Genomic DNA, 25,751 nt, shown 5'->3' on the forward strand with positions numbered 1-25,751 from the left:
GGCCCTGGTCCCCGCCTGCCACCGTCCATCTCTGCCTCCCAGCCCGGGTTGCCTTCTACCTCCAAGCCTTGGGTCTCCCTCCGTCCCGGCCCTGGGTCCTCTCTACCTCCCAGCCCAGGTCCCCCTGTCTCCCCGGCCCAAGGAACCCTCTACTTCTTGGCCCTGATCCCTCCTGCCTTCCAGCCCTTGTCCCCCTCTGCCTCCCTGCCCTGGTCCCCAGCCTGCCTCTTGGCCTTCTGTCCCCCTCTGCCCTTTGGCCCTGGTATCCCTGTCTCCCAGCTCAGGTACCCATCTGCTTCCTGGCACCGGTCCCCCTCTGCCTCTAGACCCCGGTTCCCCTTCTGCCTCCCGGACCTGGCCCCTTTATGTGTCCAGGCCCTGGTCTCCTTTGACGTCAGGGGCTTCGAATCCCTCTCCACCGCTTGTCACCTGTGTGACCTTGGGCAAGTCACTTCACTTCTCTGGGCCTCAGTTACCTCCTCTGTAAAATGGGGATTAAGACCGTGAGCCCCACTTGGGACAACCAGATCACCTTGTAAATTCCCCAGCGCTTAGTACAGTGCTTTGCACACAGTAAGCGCTTAATAAATGCCATCATTATTCTTATTATTACAACTTGGCAACATAGTAAGCTTGGTATATAGTGAGCGAGGGCGCGGTCCGACTGCGCATGCGCCGCATGCCCCCAGTTTTTCCCCACTCGCCCGGGCTCCGACTGCGCATGCGTTACGCTCTCCAGGGCGGGGGCTGCCCTCTCCCCGGGCCCGAGCTCCGAAGGCGCATGCGCCGCGCTCTCCCGCGGGGGGCCCCTCTCCCTTCCCGCCCGGGCTCTGACCGCGCATGCGCTCCGCTCTCCAGAGCGGGGGGGGGGGGGGAGGGTGTCCCTTCCGCTGGCCCGGGCTCCGACCGCGCATGCGCCGCGCCCTCCGGGGCGGGGACACCCTCCTCCCGTCGGAGAGGCTCCCAATGCGCATGCGCAACGCCCCTCCTCCCCGCCGGGCTCCGGAAGCGCATGCGCAGAGCTCCCTCGCTTCTCCCCCTCCCACCCGGGCTTCGACTGCGCATGCGTCACGCTCTGTGGCTCTGAAGATATAGCTTTGGGGGCTATATCGTTCATTCATTCATTCATTCATTCATTCAATCGTATTTTTGATTGAGCGCTTACAGTGTGTAGGGCACTGTGCTAAGCGCTTGGGAATGGGACAGTATATCGTACATTCCAGTTTGGCATAGTACATTATAGAGAAACTGTGTGGTTCAGTGGCAAGAGCCCGGGCTTTGGAGTCAGAGGTCAGGCGTTCAAATCCCGACTCCAGCGCTGGTCAGCTGTGTGACCTTGGGCAAGTCACTTCACTTCTCTGGGCCTCAGTTCCATCTGTAAAATGGGGATGAAGACTGTGAGCCCCGCGGGGGGCAACCTGATCACCTTGGAACCCCCCAGCGCTTAGAACAGTGCTTTGCCCATAGTAAGCGCTTACTAAATGCCATTATTATTATTCTTTTTATTATTCTCATTCTTATTGCTATTATTATCACCTCCAGGCCCTGGTCCATCCCTGCGTCCTGGACGTGGGTTCCCTCAACTTCCCGGCACTGGTCCCCATGTCTTCCGGCCCATGTACCACTTTGCCTCTCGGTCCAATCAATCAATCAATCAATCGTATTTATTGAGCGCTTACTATGCGCAGAGCACTGTACTAAGCGCTTGGGAAGTACAAATTGGCATCACATAGAGACAGTCCCTACCCAACAGTGGGCTCACAGTCTAAAAGGGGGAGACAGAGAACAGAACCAAACATACCAACAAAATAAAATAAGTAGGATAGAAATGTACAAGTAAAATAAATAAATAAATAAATAAACAGAGTAATAAATATGGACAACCATATATACATATACACAGGTGCTGTGGGGAAGGGAAGGAGGTAAGACGGGGATGGAGAGGGGGACGAGGGGGAGAGGAAAGAAGGGGCTCAGTCTGGGAAGGCCTCCTGGAGGAGGTGAGCTCTCAGCAGGGCCTTGAAGGGAGGAAGAGAGCTAGCTTGGCGGATGGGCAGAGGGAGGGCATTCCAGGTCCCCCTATTCCCCTGGCCCTGGTCCCCATTTCCCGGCCCAGGTATACCTCTGCTTCCCTGCCCTGGTCCCCCTGTCACCCAGCGCAGATCCCCCTCTGCCATCCAGCCCTGGGACCCCTCTGCCTCCTTGCCCGGGTCCCCCTGTCTCCTGGCCCAGGTAGCCCTGTCTCCTGGACCTGGAGCCCCTCTGCTTCCCTGCCTTGGTACTGCTGTCTGCCTCCAGGCCATGGTCCCCCTCTGCCTCCCTGTCCTGATCCCCCACCGCCTCTCGGGCTTAGTCCCCTTCTGCCTCCAGGCCCAGGTACCCCTCTACCTCCCGACCCTGGTCCCCGTCCGGCTCCCTGCCTTGGTCCCCCTCAAAGTCCTGGCCCAGGCCGGCCTCTGCCTCTATGACCTGGTCTCTGGTCCCTGGTTCCCCTCGGCTTCTCAGCCATAGTCCCACTTTCTCCAGGCCCAGGTACCCCTCTGACTGCCGGCCCTGGTCGCACTGCCTATCAGCCCTGGTCCCCCTCTTTCTCCCGGTCCTGGCCGCGCTCTGCCTCCCTGAACTTGTCACACCGCTTCTCGGCCCTGGTCCCCCTTTAACTCCCGGCCCTGGTTCCCCTCTGCCTCCCGGCCCTGGTCCCCCGTCTACCGTCCCGGGTACCCCTCTGCCTCCTGGCCCTGATCCCCCACTGCCTCCAGGCTCTCGGCCCCCTCTGCCTCCCTGCTCAGGTCCCCAAGGCCTCTCAGCTGTAGTCCCCCCCTGCCTCCGGCCAAGGTACCACACCGCCTCCTGGAAGAAATCCCCTTCAGCTTCCATGCCCTGGCCCCCACCTACCAGCCCGGGTACCCCTTGGCCTCCCGGCTCTGGTCCCCCTGTATCCCTTCCCAGGAAGCCCTCTGTCCCCTGGCCCTGGTCCCCCTCTCTCCCGGCCCAAGTACCCCTCTGCCTCCTGGCCCTGGTCTCCGCCAGCCACGGTCCACCACTGACCCCAGCCCTGGTCGCCTTCTACCTCCAAGCCTTGGGTCTCTCTCCGTCCCGGCCCTGGGTCCTCTCTACCTCCCAGGCCGGGTCCCCCTGTCTCCTGGCCCAGGTAACCCTCTACTTCTTGGCCCTTCTCCCCCCTGCCTTCCCGCCCTTGTCCCCCTCTGCCTCCCTGCCCTGGTCCCCAGCCTGCCTCTTGGGCTTTGTCCCCCTCTGCCCTTTGGCCCTGGTATCCCTGTCTCCCAGCCTAGGTACCCATCTGCTTCCTGGCACTGGTCCCCTTCTGCCTCACGGACTTCGCCCCTTTATGTGTCCAGGCCCTCGTCTCCTTTTACGTCAGGGGTTCGAATCCCTCTCCACCGCTTGTCACTTGTGTGACCTTGGGCAAGTCACTTCACTTCTCTGGGCCTCAGTTACCCCCTCTGTAAAATGGGGATTAAGACCGTGAGCCCCACGTGGGACAACCTGATCACCTTGTAAATTCCCCAGCGCTTAGTACACTGCTTTACACATAGCAAACGCTTAATAAATGCCATCATTATTCTTCTTATTACAACTTGGCAACAGAGTAAGCTTCGTACATAGTGAGCGCGGGCGCGGTCCGACTGCGCATGCGCCGCTTGCCCCCACTTGTCCCCCCCCCACCGGCCCGGGCTCCGACTGCGCATGCGTTACGCTCTCCAAGGGGGAGCTCCCTATTCCCCGGGCACGGGCTCCGACGGCGCATGCGCCGCGCTCTCCCTGGCGGGCCCCCTCTCCCTTCCCGCCCGGGCTCTGACCGCGCATGCGTGACGCTCTCCAGGGCTGAGGTCCCTTCGCCGATGGCAAGGGCCCCGACCGCGCATGCGCAGCTGTCTCCGGGGCGGCTGCCCCCCTCCCCTCGGCGAGGCTCCCAATGCGCATGCGCCTCGCTTCTCCTCCGGGCCCGGCTCCGCACGCGCATGCGCAGTGCTCCCTCCCTGCTCCCCCCCCCACCCGGGCTTCGACTGCGCATGCGTCGCGCTCTCTGGGGCTGCAGATGTGCCTTTGGGGACTATATCTTTCATTCACGCCATCGTATTTTTTTCTTGAGCGCTTACAGTGTGTAGAGCACTGTGCTGAGCGCTTGGGAATGGGATAGTATGTCGTATATTACAGTATGGTAGAGTAGGGTATAGAGAAGCAGTGTGGTTCAGTGGCAAGAGCCCGGGCTTTGGAGTCAGAGGTCAGGCGTTCAAATCCCGAGTCCACCGCCTGTCAGCTGTGTGACCTTGGGCCAGTCACTTCACTTCTCTGGGCCTCAGTTCCATCTGTCAAATGGGGATGAAGACTGTGAGCCCCGCGGGGGCCAACCTGATCAACTTGTAACGGCCCAGCGCTCAGAACAGTGCTTTGCACATCCTAAGCGCTTAATAAATGCCATTATTGTTATTATTATGATTACCTCCAGGCCCTGGTCCTTCCCTGCGTCCTGGAATTGGGTTCCCTCAACGTCCCGACACTGGTGCCCCTGTCTTCCGTCCCAGCTACCACTTTGCTTCTCGGTCCAGGTCCCCCTATTCCCCTGACCCCGGTCCCCATTTCCCGGCCCAGGTACTCCTCTGCTTCCCTGCCCTAGTCCCCCTGTCACCGAGCCCAGATAGCCCTCTGCCATCCAGCCCTGGGACCCCTCCTGCCTCCCTGCTTGGGTCCCCCTGTCTCCCGGCCCGGGTCCCCCTGTCTCCTGGACCTGGTGCCCCTCTGCTTCCCTGCCTTGGTACTGCCGTCGGCCTCCAGGCCCTGGTCCCCCACTGCCTCCCTGTCCTGATCCCCCACCGCCTCTGGGCCTTAGTCCCCCCTCTGCCTCCCGGGCCTGGTCCCCGTCTGGCTCCCTGCCTTGGTCCCCCTCAACGTCCTGGCCCAGGCCGGCCTCTGCCTCTATGACCTGGTCTCTGGGCCCTGGTTCCCCTCGGCTTCTCAGCCATAGTCCCACTGTCTCCAGGCCCAGGTACCCCTCTGACTGCCGGCCCTGGTCGCACTGCCTCTCGGCCCTGGTCCCCCTCTTTCTCCCGGTCCTGGCCGCGCTCTGCCTCCCTGAACTTGTCACACCGCTTCTCGGCCCTGGTCCCCCTTTGCCACCGGCCCTGGTTCCCCTCTGCCTCCCGGACCTGGTCCCCCGTCTACCGGCCCGAGTACCCCTCTGCCTCCTGGCCCTGATCCCCCGCTGCCTCCAGGCCCTCGGCCCCCTCTGCCTCCGTGCCCTGGTCCCCAAGGCCTCTCAGCTCTAGTCCCCCTCTGCCTCCGGCCAAGGTACCACACCGCCTCCTGGAAGAAATGCCCTTCAGCTTCCACGCCATGGCCCCCACCTACCAGCCCGGGTACCCCTTGGCCTCCCGGCTCTGGTCCCCCTGTATCCCTTCCCAGGAAGCCCTCTGTCCCCTGGCCCTCGTCCCCCTCTCTCCCTGCCCAAGTACCCCTCTGCCTCCTGGCCCTGGTCCCCGCCTGCCACGGTCCACCACTGACCCCCAGCCCTGGTCGCCTTCTACCTCCAAGCCTTGGGTCTCTCTCCGTCCCGTCCCTGGGTCCTCTCTACCTCCCAGCCAGGGTCCCGCTGTCTCCTGGCCCAGGTAACCCTCTACTTCTTGGCCCCTTTCCCCCCTGCCTTCCCGCCCTCGTCCCCCTCTGCCTCCCTGCCCTGGTCCCCAGCCTGCCTCTTGGCCTTTGTCCCCCTCTGCCCTTTGGCCCTGGTATCCCTGTCTCCCAGCCCAGGTACCCATCTGCTTCCTGGCACCGGTCCCCCTCTGCCTCTAGGCCCCGGTCCCCTTCTGCCTCCCGGACCTGGTCCCCTTTATGTGTCCAGGCCCTGGTCTCCTTTTACGTCAGGGGTTCGAATCCCTCTCCACCGCTTGTCACCTGTGTGACCTTGGGCAAGTCACTTCACTTCTCTGGGCCTCAGTTACCTCCTCTGTAAAATGGGGATTAAGACCGTGAGCCCCACTTGGGACAACCTGATCACCTTGTAAATTCCCCAGCGCTTAGTACAGTGCTTTGCACACAGTAAGCGCTTAATAAATGCCATCATTATTCTTATTATTACAACTTGGCAACATAGTAAGCTTCGTACATAGTGAGCGCGGGCGCGGTCCGACTGCGCATGCGCCGCATGCCCCCAGTTTTTCCCCACTCGCCCGGGCTCCGACTGCGCATGCGTTACGCTCTCCAGGGCGGGGGCTCCCCTCTCCCCGGGCCCGGGCTCCGACGGCGCATGCGCCGCGCTCTCCCGCTGGGGCCCCCCCTCTCCCTTCCCGCCCGGGCTCTGACCTGCGCATGCGCTACGCTCTCCAGAGCGGGGGGGGGGTCCCTACTCCTGGCCCGGGCTCCGACCGCGCATGCGCCGCGCCCTCCGGGGCGGGGACACCCTCCTCCCCTCGGAGAGGCTCCCAATGCGCATGCGCAACGCCCTCTCCCCGCGGCCTGGCTCCGCAAGCGCATGCGCAGAGCTCCCTCGCTTCTCCCCCTCCCACCCGGGCTTCGACTGCGCATGCGTCGCGCTCTCTGGCACTGAAGATATAGCTTTGGGGGCTATATCGTTCATTTATTCCTTCATTCAATCGTATTTTTGATTGAGCGCTTACAGTGTGTAGGGCACTGTGCTAAGCGCTTGGGAATGGGATAGTATATCGTATATTACAGTATGGCATAGTACATTATAGAGAAGCTGTGTGGTTCAGTGGCAAGAGCCCGGGCTTTGGAGTCAGAGGTCAGGCGTTCAAATCCCGACTCCAGCGCTTGTCAGCTGTGTGACCTTGGGCAAGTCACTTCACTTCTCTGGGCCTCAGTTCCATCTGTAAAATGGGGATGAAGACTGTGAGCCCCGCGGGGGGCAACCTGATCACCTTGGAACCCCCCAGCGCTTAGAACAGTGCTTTGCCCATAGTAAGCGCTTACTAAATGCCATTATTAGTATTATTATTTTTATTATTCTCATTCTTATTGCTATTATTATCACCTCCAGGCCCTAGTCCATCCCTGCGTCCTGGACGTGGGTTCCCTCAACTTCCCGGCACTGGTCCCCATGTGCTTCCGGCCCATGTACCACTTTGCCTCTCGGTCCAGGTCCCCCTATTCCCCTGGCCCTGGTCCCCATTTCCCGGCCCAGGTACACCTCTGCTTCCCTGCCCTGGTCCCCCTGTCACCCAGCGCAGATCCCCCTCTGCCATCCAGCCCTGGGACCCCTCTGCCTCCTTGCCCGGGTCCCCCTGTCTCCAGGACCTGGAGCCCCTCTGCTTCCCTGTCCTTGGTGCTGCCGTCTGCCTCCAGGCCATGGTCCCCCTCTGCCTCCCTGTCCTGATCCCCCACCGCCTCTCGGGCTTAGTCCCCTTCTGCCTCCAGGCCCAGGTACCCCTCTACCTCCCGACCCTGGTCCGCGTCCGGCTCCCTGCCTTGGGCCCCCTCAAAGTCCTGGCCCAGGCCGGCCTCTGCCTCTATGACCTGGTCACGCCCCGTCTCTCGGCCCTGGTGCCCCTCGGCTTCTCAGCCATAGTCCCACTGTCTCCCGGCCCAGGTACCCCTCTGACTGCCGGCCCTGGTCGCACTGCCTACCAGCCCTAGGTCTCCCTCTTTCTCCGGGTCCTGGCCGCGCTCTCCCTCCCTGAACTTGTCACACCGCTTCTCGGCCCTGGTCCCCCTTTGCCTCTCGGCCCTGGTACCCCTCTGGCCCCCTCGGCCCTGGTCCCCAGTCTACCGGCCCGGGGACCCAACCCTCTGCCTCCTGGCCCTGATCCCCCGCTGCCTCCCGGGCCCTCGGCCCCCTCTGCCTCCCTGCCCTGCTCCCCAAGGCCTCTCAGCTCTGGTCCCCCTCTGCCTCCGCCCAAGGTACCCCACCGCCTCCAGTAAGAAATCCGCTTCAGCTTCCATGCCCCGGCCCCCACCAACCAGCCCGGGTAACTCTTGGCCTCCCGGCTCTGGTCCCCCTGTATCCCTTCCCAGGAAGCCCTCTGTCCCCTGGCCCTCGTCCCCCTCTCTCCCTGCCCAAGTACCCCTCTGCCTCCTGGCCCTGGTCCCCGCCTGCCACGGTCCACCACTGACCCCCAGCCCTGGTCGCCTTCTACCTCCAAGCCTTGGGTCTCTCTCCGTCCGGTCCCTGGGTCCTCTCTACCTCCCAGCCAGGGTCCCACTGTCTCCTGGCCCAGGTAACCCTCTACTTCTTGGCCCCTTTCCCCCCTGCCTTCCCGCCCTCGTCCCCCTCTGCCTCCCTGCCCTGGTCCCAGCCTGCCTCTTGGCCTTTGTCCCCCTCTGCCCTTTGGCCCTGGTATCCCTGTCTCCCAGCCCAGGTACCCATCTGCTTCCTGGCACCGGTCCCCCTCTGCCTCTAGGCCCCGGTCCCCTTCTGCCTCCCGGACCTGGTCCCTTTATGTGTCCAGGCCCTGGTCTCCTTTTACGTCAGGGGTTCGAATCCCTCTCCACCGCTTGTCACCTGTGTGACCTTGAGCAAGTCACTTCACTTCTCTGGGTCCCAGTTCCATCTGTAAAACGGGGATGAAGACTGTGAGCCCCGCGGGTTGCAACCTGATCACCTTGTAACCCCCCAGCGCTTAGAAAAGTGCTTTGCACATAGTAAGCGCTTACTACATGCCATTATTATTATTATAATTATTATTATTATTATCATTATTATTGCTGTTATTATCACCTCCAGGCCCTGGACCATCCCTGCGTCCTGGACGTGGGTTCCCTCAACCTCCCGGCACTGGTCCCCATGTCTTCCGGCCCATGTACCACTTTGCCTCTCGGTCCAGTTCCCCCTATTCCCCTGGCCCTGGTCCCCATTTCCCGGCCCAAGTACACCTCTGCTTCCCTTCCCTGGTCCCCCTGTCACCCAGCCCAGATCCCCCTCTGCCATCCAGCCTCGGACCCCTCTTCCTCCTTTCCCGGGTCCCCCTGTCTCCTGGCCCAGGTACCCCTGTCTCCTGGACCTGGAGCCCCTCTGCTTCCCTGCCTTGGTACTGCCGTCTGCCTCCAGGCCATGGTCCCCCTCTGCCTCCCTGTCCTGATCCCCCACCGCCTCTCGGCCTTAGTCCCCTTCTGCCTCCAGGCCCAGGTACCCCTCTACCTCCCGACCCTGGTCCCCGTCTGGCTCCCTGCCTTGGTCCCCCTCAAAGTCCTGGCCCAGGCCGGCCTCTGCCCCTATGACCTGGTCACGCCCCGTCTCTCGGCCTTGGTGCCCCTCGGCTTCTCAGCCATAGTCCCACTGTCCCCCGGCCCAGGTACCCCTCTGACTGCCCGCCCTTCTCGCACTGCCTACCAGCCCTGGTCTCCCTCTCCCTCCCTGAACTTGTCACACCGCTTCTCGGCCCTGGTCCCCCTTTGCCTCTCGGCCCTGGTCGCCAGTCTACCGGCCCGGGGACCCAGCCCTCTGCCTCCTGGCCCTGATCCCCCGCTGCCTCCAGGCCCTCGGCCCCCTCTGCCTCCGTACCCTGGTCCCCAAGGCCTCTCAGCTCTGGTCCCCCTCTGCCTCCGGGCAAGGTACCCTACCGCCTCCAGTAAGAAATCCGCTTCAGCTTCCATGCCCCGGCCCCCATCTACCAGCCCCGGTCCCCCTTGGCCTCCCGGCTCTGGTCCCCCTGTATCCCTTCCCAGGAAACCCTCTGTCCCCTAACCCGGTCCCCCTCTCTCCCTGCTCAAATACCCCTCTGCCTCCTGGCCCTGGTCTCCGCCTTCCACCGTCCATCTCTGCCTCCCAGCCCGGGTTGCCTTCTACCTCCAAGCCTTGGTTCTCCCTCCGTCCCGGCCCTGGGTCCTCTCTACCTCCCAGCCCAGGTCCCCCTGTCTCCCGGCCCAAGGAACCCTCTACTTCTTGGCTCTGATCCCTCCTGCCTTCCAGCCCTTGTTCCCCTCTGCCTCCCTGCCATGGTTCCCAGCCTGCTTCTTGGCCTTTGTCCCCCTCTGCCCTTTGGCCCTGGTATCCCTGTCTCCCATCCTAGGTACCCATCTGCTTCCTGGCACTGGTCCCCCTCTGCCTCTAGGTCCCGGTCCCCTTCTGCTTCCCGGACCTGGCCTGTTTATGTGTCCAGACCCTGGTCTCCTTTTACGTCAGGGGTTCGAATTCCACTCCACCGCTTATCACCTGTGTAACCTTGGGCAAGTCACTTCACTTCTCTGGGCCTCAGTTACCTCCTCTGTAAAATGGGGATTAAGACCGTGAGCCCGACTTGGGACAACCTGATCACCTTGTAAATTCCCCAGCGCTTAGTACAGTGTTTTGCACATAGTAAACGCTTAATAAATGCCATCATTATTCTTATTATTACAACTTGGCAACATAGTAAGCTTCGTACGTAGTGAGCGCGGGCGCGGTCCGACTGCGCATGCGCCGCATGCCCCCAGTCTTTCCCTACCCGCCCGGGCTCCGACTGCGCATGCGTTACGCTCTCCAGGGCGGGGGCTCCCTTCTCCCCGGGCCCGGGCTCCGACAGCGCATGCGCCATGCTCTCCCGGGCGGGCCGCCTTTCCCTTCCCGCCCGGGCTCTGACCGCGCTTGCGCTTCGCCCTGCAGGGCGGGGGTCCCTTCTACCCGGGCCCGGGCTCCGACCGCGCATGCGCCGCGCCCTCCGGGGCGGGGCCACCCTCCTCCCATCGGAGAGGTTCCCAATGCGCATGCGCAACGCTTCTCCTCCCCTCCCGCCTCCGCACACGCATGCGCAGACCTCCCTCTCTTCTCCCCCCTCCCACCCAGGCTTCGACTGCGCTAGCGTTGTGCTCTCTAGGACTGAAGATATAGCTTTAGTGGCTATATTGTTAATTCATTCATTCATTCAATCGTATTTTTGATTGACCGCTTACAGTGTGTAGGGCACTGTGCTAAGCGCTTGGAAGTGGGATAGTATATCGTATATTACAGTATGGTATAGTACATTTTGGAGAAGCAGTGTGGTTCAGTGTCAAGAGCCCGGGCTTTGGAGTCGGAGGTCAGGCGTTCAAATCCCGACTCCACCGCTCGTCAGCTGTGTGACCTTGGACAAGTCACTTCACTTCTCTGGGCCTCAGTTCCATCTGTAAAATGGGGATGAAGACTGTGAGCCCCGCGGGGGGCAACCTGATCACCTTGTAACCCCCTAGCGCTTAGAACAGTGCTTTGCACATAGTAAGCGCTTACTAAATGCCATTATTATTATTATTATTATTATTATTATCATTATTATTATTATTATTATTTCCTCCAGGCCCTGGTCCATCCCTGTGTCTGTGACGTGGGTTCCCTCAACCTCCCGGCACTGGTCCCCATGTCGGCCTCGGCCTTAGTCCCCCTCTGCCTCCCGGCCAAGGTAACCCTGTATCTCCCTGCCCTGGTCCCCGTCTGACTCCCTGCCTTGGTCCCCTTCTAAGGCCTGGCCCAGGCCGTCCTCTGCCTCTATGACCTGGTCACACCCCGTCTCTCGGCCCTGGTGCCCCTCAGCTTCTCAGCCATCATCATCATCATCTATCGTATTTATTGAGGGCTTACTATGTGCAGAGCACTGTACTAAGCGGTTGGGAAGTACAAATTGGCAACATATAGAGACAGTCCCTTCCCAACAGTGGGCTCACAGTCTAAAAGAGGGAGACAGAGAACAAAACCAAACACACTAACAAAATAAAATAAATAGACTAGATACGTACAAGTAAAATAAATAAAAAAATAAATAGAGTAATAAATATGTACAAACATATATACATATATACATGTGCTGTGGGGAATGGAAGGAGGTAAGATGGGGGGATGGAGAGGGGGACGAGTGGGAGAGGAAGTAAGGGGCTCAGTCTGGCAAGGCCTCCTGGAGGAGGTGAGCTCTCAGCAGGGCCTTGAAGGGAGGAAGAGAGCTAGCATGGCCGATGGGCAGAGGGAGGGCATTCCAGGCCCGGGGGATGACGTGGGCCGGGAGTCGATGGCGGGACAGGCGAGAACGAGGTACGGTGAGGAGATTTGCGGCGGAGGAGCGGAGGGTGCGTGCTGGGCTGTAGAAGGAGAGAAAGGAGGTGAGGTAGGAGGGGGCGAGGTGATGGAGAGCCTTGAAGCCCAGGGTGAAGAGCCATAGTCTCACTGTCTCCCGGCCCAGGTACCCCTCTGGCTGCCGGCCCTGGTCACACTGGAGAAAGGGAGGAGATATTTGTTCGTCCCCTGGTGGCGGGCCTCGAGCGCGACCTTTAGGATAATCTCTGACTTCAGCTGATCTCCAAGGTCCGGTTGATTTGGAGTGTTCGGGAGAAGCTGAGAGGGGGCCTTATGCTGAACGAGTCTAAGAGTTGCATGGGAATACCCTGTCCCAGCCAATCCCCACACTACACCAATTTGCGGCGAAGGGAGTAACAGAGAGGGCGAGATCTGCTGGTCGGGTCCGCGAGCTGCAGAGAAATCCCTTGCCCCAAATAATCCTCGCACCGTCTGAATGTGGGGTGGTCCGGGAGGTGATTCAAGGGCGTCGTTTATTGACCGAGCCCAGGTGCTGCAGGACGGTCCCGGATTCTAGCAGATCAAAACGCTCCACTCAGGTAAGGAGAAGGTGGAAACGGTATGACCTGCGAGGGCGTCCTCTGCTGGCCGAGCTCGCGAGCTGCAGGAGAATCCCGGACCCCAGAAAATCCTCAAGCACCAGTTGATTAGCAGGAAAGGGAGGAGCTGCGAGGGTGCCCCCTGCTGGCCCACAGTGAGCACTGCAGGTGGGCCCACGGCTCCAGAAAATCTCCACACTCCACTGAATGGCAGGTGATCGTGAAGAGCTGCGAGAGCTCCCTCTGCTGTCCGAGGCCAGGAGCTGCAGGAATGTCCCCGGCTGCTGCCGTTCCCCAAGCTCAGATCATTTAAGGTGAAGGGGGTAATCGGTAAGAGCGGCGAAGGCGTCCTCTTCCGGCCGAGCTCGCGAGCTGCAGGAGAATCCCCGACCCCATCCACTTCCCAAGCAACAGTTGCTTGAGTGGACCGGGAAGAGCTGCGAGGGTTCCCCTCCTGGCCGACCTTGAGAGCTTCAGGAGAAAACCGAATTCAGAGAATCCCCAAGCACCAGGGGTTTGGGAGGGCGGGAGCAGCTCAGGGGTCGTCTTCAGCTGATCGAGTCCGAGAGCTGCAGGGGAATCCAAGTCCCCAGCCAATATCTGCATTCCAGTGATTTGGAGGCGACTGGAGAAACTGCGAGGGCGCCATCTGCTGTCCGGGCCCGTGAGCTGCAGGGAAATCTCTTACCACAAGTAATATGCGCCCCACTAAATTTGGGGGTGAAGGGAAGACATGCCAGCGAGTCCTATGCTGGCCGAGCTAGCCAGCTGCCAGTGAATTGCAGACCCCAGCCATGACAAAAGCACTGGGATATTGGTGGGAAATGGAGGAGCATCGAGGTCGCCCCCTACTGGGCGTCCTCTCGTGCTGCGGGGGCTTCCCCAACCTAAGCCTCTCCCTAAGCACCAGTAGTTTAGGGAGAATGGGAGGTCTCTTTGTGCTTCCCCTGCTGGCCGACCTCGCGAACTTCAGGAAAATCTCTGACCTCAGCCGATCCCCAAGCTCCGGTTGATTTGGAGTGTTGGGGGAGAAGCTGAGAGGACGCCCTATGCTGACCGAGTCTATGAGTTGCAGGGGAAAACCCTGTCCCAGCCAATCCCCCCACTTCACGAATTTGCGGGCGAAGGGAGTAACAGAGAGGGCGTCATCTGCTGGCCGGGTCCGCGAGCTGCAGAGAAATCCCTTGCCCCAAACAATCCGGGCCCCGTCTGAATGGGGGGTGGTCCGGGAGTTGATACAAGGGCATCGTTTTTTGACCGAGCCTAGGAGCTTCAGGAGAATCCCGGATACCAGGATATCCCCAAGCACCAGTTGATTGGGGGGGAAAGGGAAGAGATGCGAGGCTCCCTCTGCTGGCCCACAATGAGTACGGCAATTCGGGCCACGTCCTCAGCCTATCCCCGCCCTGCACTGAATGGCGTGTGGGCCGTGAAAAGCTGCGACGGCGCTCTCTGCTGGCCGAGCCCAGGAGCTGCAGGAATGTCCCCGGCTGCAGCGGTTCCCCAGGCTCCGCTCATTTAAGGGGGGGGGGGTGTATCGGTAAGAGCTGCGAGGGCGTCCTCTGCCGGTCGAGCTCGCGAGCTGCAGGAGAATCCCCGACTCCAACCACTTCCCAAACACCAGTTGAATGGGTGGACAGGGAGGAGTCGCGGGGCCGCCAGTCCTGGCCGATCTCGCGAGCTTCAGGAGAAAACCCGACCTCAGAGAATCCCCAAGCACCAGGGGATTTGGAGGGCGGGAGTAGCTGAGGGGTCGTCTTCAGCTGATCGAGTCCGAGAGTTGCAGGGGAATGCAAAGCCCCAGCCAATTCCTGCACTGCAGTGATTTGGGGGCGAAGGTAGAAACTGCGAGGGCACCATCTGCTGTCCGGGACCGTGAGCTGCAGGAAAATCCCTTGCCCCAAGAAATATACGCCCCACTGAATTTGGGGGTGAAGGGAAGACCCGCCAGAGAGACCTCTGCTGGTCGATCTAGCGTGCTGTTGGTGAATCCCGGACCCCAGCCAACCCAAAAGCACCGGGCTATTGGGGGGAAATGGAGGAGCAGCGAGGGCGCCCCCTGCTGGCCGACCCCTCGTACTGCAGGGTCTTCCCCGACCTCAGCCACTCCCCAAGCACCAGTGGCTTGGGGTGAAATGGAGGAAATTTTGTGCTTCCCCTGCTGGCCGATCTCGCGAACTTCAGGAAAATCTCAGACCTCAGCCAATCCCCATGCACCGGTTGATTTGGAGGGTTCGGGAGAAGCTGAGAGGGCTCTTCTCTGCTGACCGAGTCTAAGATTTGCAGGGGACTACCCTGTCCCAGTCAATCGCCACACTAAACGAATTTGCGGGCGAAGGGAGTAACAGAGAGGGAGCCATCCGCTGGCCGGGTCCGCGAGCTGCAGAGAAATCCCTTGCCCCAAATATTCCGGGCCCCGTATGAATCGGGGTTGGTCCGGGAGGTGATACAAGGGTGCCGTTTTTTGACCGAGCCCAGGAGCTTCAGGAGAATCCCGGACGCCAAGATATCACCAAGCACCAGTTGACTGGGGGGGGGGGGGAAGGGAGGAGATCGGAGTTGCCATCTGCTGGCCCAAACAGAGTACTGCAATTCGGGCCACGTCCCCAGCCTATCCCCGCCCTGCACTGAATGGCGTGTGGGCCGTGAAGAGCTGCGACGGCGCCCTCTGCTGGCCGAGCCCAGGAGCTGCAGGAATGTCCCCTGCTGCAGCAGTTCCTCAGGCTACGCTCATTTAAGGCGAGGGGGGGAATCGGGAAGAGCTGCGATGGCGTCCTCTGCAGGCCGAGCTCGCGAGCTGCTGGAGAATACACGACCCCATCCACTTCCCAAGCACCAGTTGACCGGGTGGGCCGGGAGAAGATTCGAGGGCGCCCCTCCTGGCCGACCTCGCGAGCTTCAGGAGAAACCCCGACCTCAGAGAATCCCCAAGCAGGTGATGTGGAGGGCGGGAGTAGCTTAGAGGTCTTCTTCAGCTGTTCCACACCGAGAGCTGCAGGGGAATCCAAGGCCCCATCCAATCCCTGCACTCCAGTGATTTGCGGGCGACGGGAGAAACTGCGAGGGTTCTATCTGCTGTCCGGACCCGTGAGTTCAGGGAAATCCCTTGCCCCAACAGATATGCGCCCCACTGAATTTGGGGGTGAAGGGAAGACCTGCCAGGGAGTCCTCTGCTGGCCGAGCTAGCGAGCTGCCGGTAAATCCCTGACCCCAACCAAACCAAAAGCAACGGGCTATTGGGGGGAAATGGAGGATCAGCGAGGGCGCCCCCTGCTGGCCGACCTCTCATGCTGCAGGGGCTTCCCCGACCCCAACCACTCCCCAAGCACCAGTAGCTTGGGGAGAAAGGGAGGAGCTTTTGTGCGTCCCCTGCTGGCCGACCTCGCGAACTTCAGGAAAATATCTGACCTCAGCCGGTCCCCAAGCTCCGGTTGATTTTGAGGGTTCGGGAGTAGCTGAGAGGGCGCCCTCTGCTGACCGAGTCAAAGAGTTGCAGGGGAATACCCTGTCCCAGCCAATCCCTGTAGTACACCACTTTGCTAGCGAAGGGAGTAACAGAGAGGGTGCCAACTGCTGTCCGGGTCCGCGAGCTACAGAGAAATCCATTGTCCCAAACTATCCGCGCCCCGTCTGAATGCTGGGCGGTCCGGGTGGTGATTCAAGGGCGCCGTTTATTGACCGATCCCAGGTGCTGCAGGACGGTCCCCGTCTCCAGCAGATCAATACGCTCTACTCAGTTAAGGAGACGGTGGAAACGGAATGACCGGCGAGGGCATCCTCTGCTGACCGAGCTAGCGCACTGCAGGAGAATCCTGGAACCCAGGAATTCCCCACGCACCAGTTGATTGGCGGGAAAGGGAGGAGCTGCGAGGGCGCCCTTTGTTGGCCCACAGAGAGCACTGCAGGTGGGCCCACGGCTCCAGAAAATCTCCGCACTCCACTGAATGTCAGGTGACCGTGAAGAGCTGCGAGAGCGCCCAATGCTGGCCGAGGCCAGGAGCTGCAGGAATGTCCCCGGCTGCAGCCGCTCCCCAGGCTCCGCTCATTTAAGGAGAAGGGGGGAATCGGGAAGAGCTGCGAGGGCGTCCTCTGCCGGCCGAGCTCGCGAGCTGCAGGAGAATCCCTGACCCCATCCACTTCCCAAGCACCAGTTGATTTGGTGGACCGGGAGGAGCTGCGAGGGCGCCCCTCCTGGCCGACCTCGCGAGCTTCAGGAGAAAACCTGACCTCAGAGAATCCCCAAGCAGGTGATTTGGAGGGCGGGAGGAGCTGAGAGGTCGGCTTCAGCTGATCGAGTCCGAGAGCTGCAGGGGAATCCAAGGCCCCAGCCAATCCCTGCACTCCAATGAGTTGGGGGCGACAGGAGAAACTGCGAGGGCGCCATCTGATGTCCGGGCCCGTGAGTTCAGATAAATTCCTTGCCCCAACAAATATGCGCCCCACTGACTTTGGGGGTGAAGGGAAGACCTGCCAGGGATTCCCCTGCCGGCCGAGATAGCGAGCTGCCGGTGAAACCCTGACCCCACTCACCCAACATCACAGGGCTTTTGGGGGGAAATGGAGGAGCAGCGAGGGCGCCGCCTGCTGGCCGACCTCTCGTGTTGCAGGGGCTTCCCCGACCAGGGAGAATGGGAAGCCTCTTTGTGCTTTCCCTGCTGGCCGACCTCGCGAACTTCTGGAAAATTTCTGACCTCCGCTGATCCCCAAGCGCCGGTTGATTTGGAGGGTTCGGGAGAAGCTGAGAGGGCGCTTATCTGCTGACCGATTCTAAGAGTTGCAGGTGAATTCCCTGTCCCAGCCAATCTCCGCACACACTAATTTGCGGGTGAAGGGAGTAACAGAGAGGGCGCCATCTGCTGGCCGGTTCCGCGAGCTGCAGAGAAATCCCCTGCCCCAAACAATCCGCGCCCCGTCTGAATGGGGGGTGGTCCAGGAGGTGATACGAGGGCGCCGTTTTTTGACCGAGCCCAGGAGCTCCTGGAGAATTCCGGACACCAGGATATCCCCACGCACCAGTTGAGTGGAGGGGGGAAGGGAGGCGATGCTAGGCGCCTTCTGATGACCCACAAAGAGAACTGCAATTCGGGGCCAGGTCCCCAGCCTATACCCGCCCTGCACTGCATGGAGTGTGGGCCGTGAAGAGCTGAGACGGCGCCCTCTGCTGGCCGAGCCCAGTAGCTGTAGGAATTCCCCGGCTGCAGCCGTTCCCCAGGCTCCGCTCATTTAAGGAGACTGAGGGAACCGGGAAGAGATGCGAGGGCGTCCTCTGCCGGCCGCGCTCTCGAGCTGAAGGGGAATCCCCGAACCCCTCCACTTCCCAAGCACCAGTGGATTGGGTGGACCGGGAGGAGCTGCGAGGGCTCCCCTCCTGGCCTATCTAGAGAGCTTCAGGAGAAAACCTGAACTCAGAGAATCCCCAAGCAGGTGATTTGGAGGGCTCGAGTAGCTGAGAGGTCTTCTCCAGCTGATCGAGTCCGAAAGCTGCAGGGGAATCCAAGGCCCCATCCAATCCCTGCACTCCAGTGATTTGGGGGCGAAGGGAGAAACTGCGGGGGTGCTATCTGCTGTCCGGATCCGTGAATTCAGGGAAATCTCTTGCCCCAACAGATATGCGCCCCACTGAATTTTGGGGTGAAGGGAAAACCTGCCAGGGAGTCCTCTGCTGGCCGAACTAGCGAACTCTCGGTGAATCCCGGACCCCAGCCAATCCAAAAGCACCGGGCTACTGGGGGGAAATGGAGGAGCAGCGAGGGCGCCCCCTGCTTGCCGACCTCACTTGCTGCATGGTCTTCCCCTACCCCAACCACTCCCCAAGCACCAGAAGCTTCGGGAGAAAGGGAGGAGATTTTTTTGCGTCCCCTGCTGGCCGACCTCGCGACCTACAGGAAAATCTCTGACTTCATCCGATCCCCAAGTTCCGGTTCATTTGGAGGGTTCGGGAGAAGCTGAGAGGGGGCCCTCTGCTGACGGAGTCTAAGAGTTACATGGGAATACCCTGTCCCCTCCAATCACCGCACTACACCAACTTGCGGCAAAAGGAGTAACAGAGAGGGCGAGATCTGCTGGCCGGGTCCGCGAGCTGCAGAGAAATACCTTGCCCCAAATAATCCGCGCACCGTCTGAATGGGGGGCGGTCCGGGAGGTGAATCAAGGGCGCCGTTTGTTAACCGAGCCCAGGTGTTGCAGGACGGTCGCCGGTTCCAGCATATCAGTACGCTCCACTCAGTTAAGGAGACGGTGGAAACGGTATGACCTGTCAGGGCGTCCTCTGCTGGCCGAGCTCGCGAGCTGCAGGAGAATCCCCGACCCCAGTAAATACCCAAGAACCAGTTGATTGGCGGGAAAGGGAGGAGCTGCGAGGGCGCCCTCTGCTGGCCCACACAGAGCACTGCAGGTGGGCCCACGGCTCCAGAAAATCTCCACACACCACTGAATGGCAGGTGACCGTGAAGAGCTGCGATAGGGCCCTCTGCTGTCCGAGGCCAGGAGCTGCAGAAATGTCCCCGGCTGCAGCCATTCCCCAAGCTCAGATCATTTATGGTGACGGGGGTAATCGGGAAGAGCGGTGAGGGCGTCCTCAGCCGGCCGAGCTCGCGAGCTGCAGGAGAATCCCCGACCCCATCCACTTCCCAAGCAACAGTTGATTGTGTGGACCGGGAGGAGCTGCGAGGGCTCCCCTCCTGGACGAACTTGCGAGCTTCAGGAGAAAACCTAAACTCAGAGAATCCGCAAGCACCAGGGGTATTGGAGGGCGGGAGTAGCTGAGGGGTCGTCTTCAGCTGATCGAGTCCGAGAGCTGCAGGGGAATCCAAGGCCCCAGCCAATATCTGCATTCCAGTGATTTGGGGGCGACTGGAGAAACTGCGAGGGCGCCATCTGCTGTCCGGGCCCGTGAACTGCAGGGAAATCTCTTGCCACAAGAAATATACGCCCCACTGAATTTGGGGGTGAAGGGAACACATGCCAGAGAGTCCCCTGCTGGCCGAGCTAGCCAGCTGCCAGTGAATCCCGGACCCCAGCCAACCCAAAAGCACCGGGCTATTGGCAGGAAATGGAGGAGCAGCGAGGGCGCCCCCTGCTGGCTGACCTCTCGTGCTGCATGGGCTTACCCGACCCAAGCCACTCCCCTACCACCAGTAGACTGGGGAGCAAGGGAGGACCTTTTCGTGCTTCCCCTGCTGGACGACCAGGCGAACTTCAGGAAAATCTCTGATCTCAGCCGATCCCCAAGCACCGGTAGATTTGGAGGGTTCGGGAGAAGCTGAGAGGGCGCCCCATCCTGACCGAGTCTAAGAGTTGCAGGGGAATACCCTATCCCAGCCAATGCCACCACTTAACGAATTTGCGGGCGAAGGGAGTAACAGAGAGGGCGCCATCTGATAGCCGGGTCCGCGAGCTGCAGAGAAATCCCTTGCCCCAAACAATCCGGCACCCGTCTGAATGGGGGGTGTGGTCCGGGAGGTGATACAAGGGCGACGTTTTTTGACCGAGCCTAGGAGCTTCAGGAGAATCCCGGAACCCAGGATATCCCCAAGCACCAGTTGACTGGGGGGGCGGGAAAGGGAGGAGATGGGAGTTGCCCTCTGCTAGCCCACACAGAGTAGTGCAATTCGGGCCACGACCCCAGCCTATTCCCGCCCTGCACTGCAAGGCGTGTGGGCCGTGAATAGCTGTGACGGCGCCCTCTGCTGGCCGAGCCCAGGAGCTGCAGGAATGTCCCCGGCTGCAGCAGTTCCCCAGCCTCAGATCATTTAAGGAGAGGGTGTGAATCGGTAAGAGCTGCGAGGGCGTCCTCTGCAGGCCGAGCTCGCGAGCTGCTGGAGAATACCCGACCCCATCCACTTGCCAAGCACCAGTTGATCGCGTGGGCCGGGAGACGATTCGAGGGCGTCCCTCCTGGCCGACCTCGCGAGCTTCAGGAGAAAACCTGACCTCAGAGAATCCCCAAGCAGGTGATGTGGAGGGCGGGAGTAGCTGACAGGTCGTCTTCAGCTGATCGATTCCGAGAGCTGAAGGGGAATCCAATCACCAGCCAATGCCTGCACTCCAATGATTTGGGGCGACGGGAGAAACTGCGAGGGCGCCATCTGCTGTCCGGGCCCGTGAGTTCAGGAAAATCCCTTGTCCCAAGAAATACGCGCCTCACTGAATTTGGGGTTGAAGAGAAGATCTGCCAGGGAGTCCTTTGCTGGCCGAGCTAGGGAGTTGCCGGTGAATCCTGGACCCCAGCCAAACCAAAGGCACCGGGTTATTGGGGGGAAATGAAGGAGCAGCGACGTCGCCCCCTGCTGACCGACCTCTCATGCTGCAGGGGGTTCCCCGACCCCAACCACTCCCCAAGCACCAGTAGCTTGGTGAGAAAGTGAGGAGTTTTTGTGCATCCCCTGCAGGCCTACCTCGCGAGCTTCAGGAAAATCTCTGACCTCAGCCGATCCCCAAGCTCCGGTTGATTTGGAGTGTTCGGGAGACGCTGAGAGAGCGCCCTCAGCTGACCGAGTCAAAGAGTTTCAGGGGAATACCCTGCCCCAGCCAATCCCCACACTACACCAATTTGCTGGCGAAGGGAGGAACAGAGAGGGCGCCATCTGCTGGCCGGGTCAGCGAGCTGCAGAGAAATCCCTTGCCCCAAACAATCAGCGCCGCGTCTGAATCTGGGGTGGACCGGGAGTTGACACGAGGTCACCGTTGGTTGACCGAGCCCAGAAGCTGCAGGACGGTCCCCGGCTCCAGCAGATCCCTCCGCTCCACTCAGTTAAGGAGACGGTGGAAACGGTATGACCGGCGAGGGCGTCCTCTACTGGCCGAGCTCGCGAGCTGCAGGAGAATCCCGGACCCCAAGAATTCCCCAAGCACCAGTTGATTGGCGGGAAAGGGAGGAGCTGCGAGGGCGCCCTCTGCTGGCCCACACCGAGCACTGAATGTGGACCCACGGCTCTAGAAAATCTCCGCACTCTACTGAATGGCAGGTGACCGTGAAGACCTGCGAGAGCGCCAACTGCTGTCCGAGGTCAGGAGCTGCAGGAATGTCCTCTACTGCAGCCGTTCCCCAGGATCCGCTCATTTAAGGTGACGGGGGAAATCGGGAAGAGCGGCGAGGGCGTCCTCTGCCGGCCACTCTCGCGATCTACAGGAGAATCACCGACCCAAACCACTTCCCAAGCAATACTAGAAGGGGTGGACGGGAAGAGCCGCGAGTCCACCAGTCCTGGCCGATCTCGCGAGCTTCAGGGGAAAACCCGATCTCAGAAAATCCCCAAGCACCAGGGGTCTTGGAAGGCGGGAGTAGCTGAGGGGTCGTCTTCAGCAGACCGAGTCCGAGACCTGAAGGGGAATCCAAGGCCCCAGCCAATACCTGCATTCCAGTGATTTGGGGGCGACTGGAGAAGCTGAGAGGGTGCCATCTGCTCTCCGGGCCCGTGACCTGCAGGGAAATCTCTTGCCACCATAAATATGCGCCCCACTGAATTTGGGGGTGAACGGAAGGCCTGCCAGCGAGTCCTCTGCTGGCCGAACTAGCCAGCTGCCGGTGAATACCGGACCCAAGTCAACCCAAAAGCACCGGGTTATTGGCGGGAAATGGAGGAGCAGCGAGGGCGCCCCCTGCTGGCCGACCTCTCGTGCTGCAGGGGCTTCCCCGACCTCAGCCACTCCCCAAGCACCCGTTCCTTAGGGAGAATGGGAGGTCTCTTTGTGCTTCCCCTGCTGGCCGAACTCGGGAACTTCAGGAAAATCTCTGACCTCAGCCGATCCCCAAGCACCGGTTGATTTGGAGGGTTAGGGAGAATCTGAGAGGGCGCTTATCTACTGACCGAGTCTAAGAGTTGCAGGGGAATATCCTGTCCCAGCCAATTCCTGCACTACAGTAATTTGCGGGCGAACGGAGTAACAGAGAGGTCGCCATCTGCTGGCCGGGTCCGCGAGCTGCAAATAAATCCCTTGCCCCAAACAATCCGCGCACCGTCTGAATGGGGGGTGGTCCGGGAGGTGTTACAAGGGCGTCGGTTTTTGACCGAGCCCAGGATCTCATGGAGAATTCCGGACCCCAGCATATACCCAAGCACCAGTTGATTGGGTGGGGAAAGGGAGGAGCTGCGAGGCGCCCTCTCCTGGCCCACAAAGGGTACTGCATATCGGTCCACGTCCCCAGCCTATCCCCGCCCTGCCCTGAATGGCGTGTGGGCTGTGAAGCGCTGCGACTGCGCGCTTTGCTGGCCGAGCCCAGGAGCTGCAGGACTGCCCCGGCTGCAGCCGTTCCCCAGGCTCCGCTCATTTAAAGAGACTGGGGGAATCGAGAAGAACTGCGAGGGCGTCCTCTGCCGGCCGAGCTCACGAGTTGCAGGAGAATCCCCGACCCCATCCACTTCCCAAGGACCAGTTGATTGGGTGGACCGGGAGGAGCTGCGAGGGCTCCCCTCCTGGCCGACCTAGCGAGCTTCAGGCGAAAACCTGAACTCAGAGAATAACCAAGCAGGTGATTTGGAGGACTCAAGTAGCTGAGAGGTCTTCTTCAGCTGATCGAGTCCGAGTGCTGCAGGGGAATCCAAGGCCCCATCCAATCCCTGCACTCCAGTGATTTGGGGGCGACGGGAGAACCTGCGAGGGTGGTATCTGCTGTCCGGACACGTGAGTTCAGGGAAATACCTTGCCCCAACAGATATGCGCCCCACTGAATTTGGGGTGTAGGGAAGACCTGCCAGGGAGTCCTCTGCTGGCCGAGCTAGCGAGCTGCCGGTGAATCGCGGACCCCAGCCAATCCAAAAGCCACGGGTTACTGGGGGGAAATGGAGGATCAGCGAGGGCGCCCCGTGCTGGCCGACCTCTCATGCTGCTGGGGCTTCCCCGACCCCAACCACTCCCCAAGCACCAGTAGCTTGGGGAGAAAGGGAGGAGCTTTTTCTGCGTCCCCTGCTGGCCGACCTCGTGAACTTCAGGAAAATATCTGACCTCAGCCGATCCCCAAGCTCCGGTTGATTTGGAGGGTTCGTGAGAAGCTGAGAGGACGCCCTCTGCTGACCGTGTCAAAGAGTTGCAGGGGAATACCCTGTCCCAGCCAATCCCCGTACTATACCAATTTCCTAGCGAAGGGAGTAACAGAGAGGGTGCCAACTGCTGCCCGGGTCCGCGAGCTACAGAGAAATCCGTTGTCCCAAACAATCCGCGCCCCGTCTGAATGCTGGTTGGTCCGGGAGGTGATTCAAAGGCGCCGTTTATTGACCGATCAAAGGTGCTGAAGGACGGTCCCTGGCTCCAGCAGATCAATACGCTCCACTCAGTTAAGGAGACGGTGGAAACGGTATGACCTGCGAGGGCGTCCTCTGCTGGCCGAGCTAGCGCGCTGCAGGAGAATCCTGGAACCCAGGAAATCCCCAAGCACCAGTTGATTGGGGGGAAAGTGAGGAGCTGCGAGGGCGCCCTCTGCTGGCCCACACAGAGCACTGCTTGTCGGGCCACGGACACAGCCAATCCCCACAATCCACTGAATGTGTGGGAGAGAGGTCCAGCGAGTGCGCTCTCTGCTGACCGATCCCAGGAGCTGCCGGAGGGTCCGTGCATCGAGCCAATCCCCACGCTTCTCTCATGCAAAGTGGAGCGCGATATGGGAAGAGCTGCGAGCACGTCCTCTGACGGTCTCTAATGGCCGGTACCGGGAAAAGTTACGAGGGCATCCTCTGCTGAACGAGCTCCCGAACTTCAGGGGAATCCCAGACCCCAGCCAATACACAAGCCCCAGTTTATTGGGGGGAAAGGGAGGAGCTGCGAGGGCGACCCTGGTGGCCGAACTCGCGAGCTGCAGGAGTATCCCCTACCCCAGCCAATCCCCAAGGACCTGGTTCTTTGGGGGAACGGGACGAGCTTTTAGTGCACCCCCTGCTGTCCGAACTCGCTAACGTCATTGGAATCCCCAACCTCGTCTGCTCCCCAAGCACCGGTTGATTTGGAGGGTTCGGGAGAACCAGAGAAGGCGCCCTCTGCTGACCGAATCTAAGACCTGCAGGGGCATACCCGGTCCTAGCCAATCCCCGCACTACACTAATTTGGGGGCGACAGGATGAACTGCGAGGGCTCCATCTGCTGGCCGGGTCCGCGAGCTGCAGATAAATCCCTTGCCCCATTCACTCCGTGCACCACGAAATGGGGTGTCGGATGGGAGGTGATGCGAGGGCGCCCTCTGTTGTCCGAACCGCGGAGCTGCAGGACGGTCCCTGGCTCCAGCAGATCCCTACGCTCCACTCAGTTTAGTAGAGGGGGGAAATGGTAAGAGCTGCGAGGGCGTCCTCTGCTGGCCGAGTTCACGAGCTGCAGGGGAATCCTCGACCCCAGCCGATTCCCAAGCACCAGTTGATTGGGGGGAACGGGAGGAGCAGCGAGGGCGCCCTCTGCTGACCCACACAGAGCACTGCATGTCGGGCCACGGCCCCAGCCAATCCCCGCACTCCACTGAATATCGTATTGGCCGTGAGGAGCTGCGAGGGTGCCCTCTGCTGGCCGAGCCCAAGAGCTGCAAGAATGTCCCGGGCTCTAGGCGATCGACACTCTCCACTCATTTAAGGAGAGGGGGGAAACGGGAAGAGCTGCGAGAGAGTCCTCTCCTGGCCGAGCTCGCCAGCTGCCCTAGAATCCCTGACCCCAGCCAATTCACAAGCCCCAATTTATTGAAAGTGAAAGGGTGGAGCTGCGAGGGCGCCCCCTGCTGGCCGACCTCGGGAGCTGCAGGTGTATCCCCGACCCCAGGCAATCCCCAAGCACCAGTTGCTTGGGGGAAACGGGAGGAGATTTTAATGCGCCCCCAGCGGGCCGACATCTGGAACTTCAGGAAAAACCGCATCCTCATCCGTCCCCGAGCACCGTTTGATTTGAAGGGGTAGCGAGAAGGTGAGAAGGCGCCCTCTGCTGACCGAGTCTAAGAGCTGAAGGGGAATACCCGGTCCCCTCACGACACTAATTTGGGGTCGACAGATTCACTGTGTGGGCGACATTCGCTAGCCGGGGGCGGGAGCTGCCGAGAAATCCGTTGCCCCAACCAATCCGCGCCCCACTGAATGAGGGGTCGGCCGGGAGGTGATGCGCGGGCACCCTACGTTGGCTGAGCCCAGGAGCTGCAGGACGGTCTCCGGCTCCAGCAGATCCCTAGGCTCCACTCAGTTGAGGAGAGGGTGGAAACCGTAAGACATGTGAGGGCTTCCCCTGCTGGCCGACCTCGCGTGCTGCAGGAGTATCCCCGA

Source organism: Tachyglossus aculeatus, chromosome 19, assembly GCF_015852505.1.
Source record: "Tachyglossus aculeatus isolate mTacAcu1 chromosome 19, mTacAcu1.pri, whole genome shotgun sequence".
Lineage (NCBI taxonomy): Eukaryota > Metazoa > Chordata > Mammalia > Monotremata > Tachyglossidae > Tachyglossus > Tachyglossus aculeatus.